Below are 928 nucleotides of genomic sequence, written 5' to 3'. Positions count from 1 at the left end.
ATATCACATTTTACCTCATCTCTTTGCGGATATGAGCAGGAGAAAGCATGATCGTTAGAATAAGTAACTGTGTATTTTACTCTGTACTTGCTAGTTTTACTGAATTTCTTGATTGTACTGAAGGAGACTAATCTCACCCATGTCATTCTCAACATAGCAAAAAGGATTAATTGGTGCTAGTGTTTGGAAGTCCAGTTACGAGACCGGAAAAAGACCATAACCAAACTGGACCTTAACCGATGAAGACTGCAAATTTTAAAAAATTTGAAGACCAAGCAAAGACTGGTTAAAACCAGTCTAAACCAGTCTTCTAGGACTGGAAACTCAGTCAGTCTTGGGTGATATATTTCTATGTAAATTTCGAACTAACAAATTAATTGAAACATTTGAGCGATGGATGGAACTCTCAGAAAATGCCAAACAATGATCAATGATGTTTGCCAGGCAAACCAAACATTGTTGATCATGAACTTCAATGTTTCAACCACCACTATCCTTTCTCCCTCTTGGCTATGGTCCCTCTCAAGGCTTCACAAGGTATTTATATGTACAGTTGAGTGCAAAAAGAATGAAGGTTGGTTCATTTTTCTGGTTCTTTCTAAGAATCTATTGTACCTCAAATGTATTTGTGTATTCTTTTACATTATGTAGTTGTGTTACACTTCCCTTGGTATGGACTAATTTCAGTGAAAGCTGGGGCCTTGAGAAGGTTTTTATTCTGGAGGCCATTTTTGGCATCTGAAAAAAAAAATATGCGCTAACTGGAGAGGTAGCCAGAACATACCTCTGGTCAACCTGAATGAGCCTATCAAAGAATTAGTTAAAAATATTGAGCGGTTATGGTTGTAGAGCCTCCAGAAAATGGTCATTTTGTGCTATTTTGGTCATTTTTGGCCTGTTTTAGACAAAACAAGCCATTTCCAAAGCC

The sequence above is a fragment of the Laccaria bicolor genome, genomic scaffold (assembly GCF_000143565.1).
Source record: "Laccaria bicolor S238N-H82 LACBIscaffold_49 genomic scaffold, whole genome shotgun sequence".
In the NCBI taxonomy this organism is placed as follows: Eukaryota; Fungi; Basidiomycota; class Agaricomycetes; order Agaricales; family Hydnangiaceae; genus Laccaria; species Laccaria bicolor.
Note: the sequence above shows the minus strand (reverse complement) of the source record.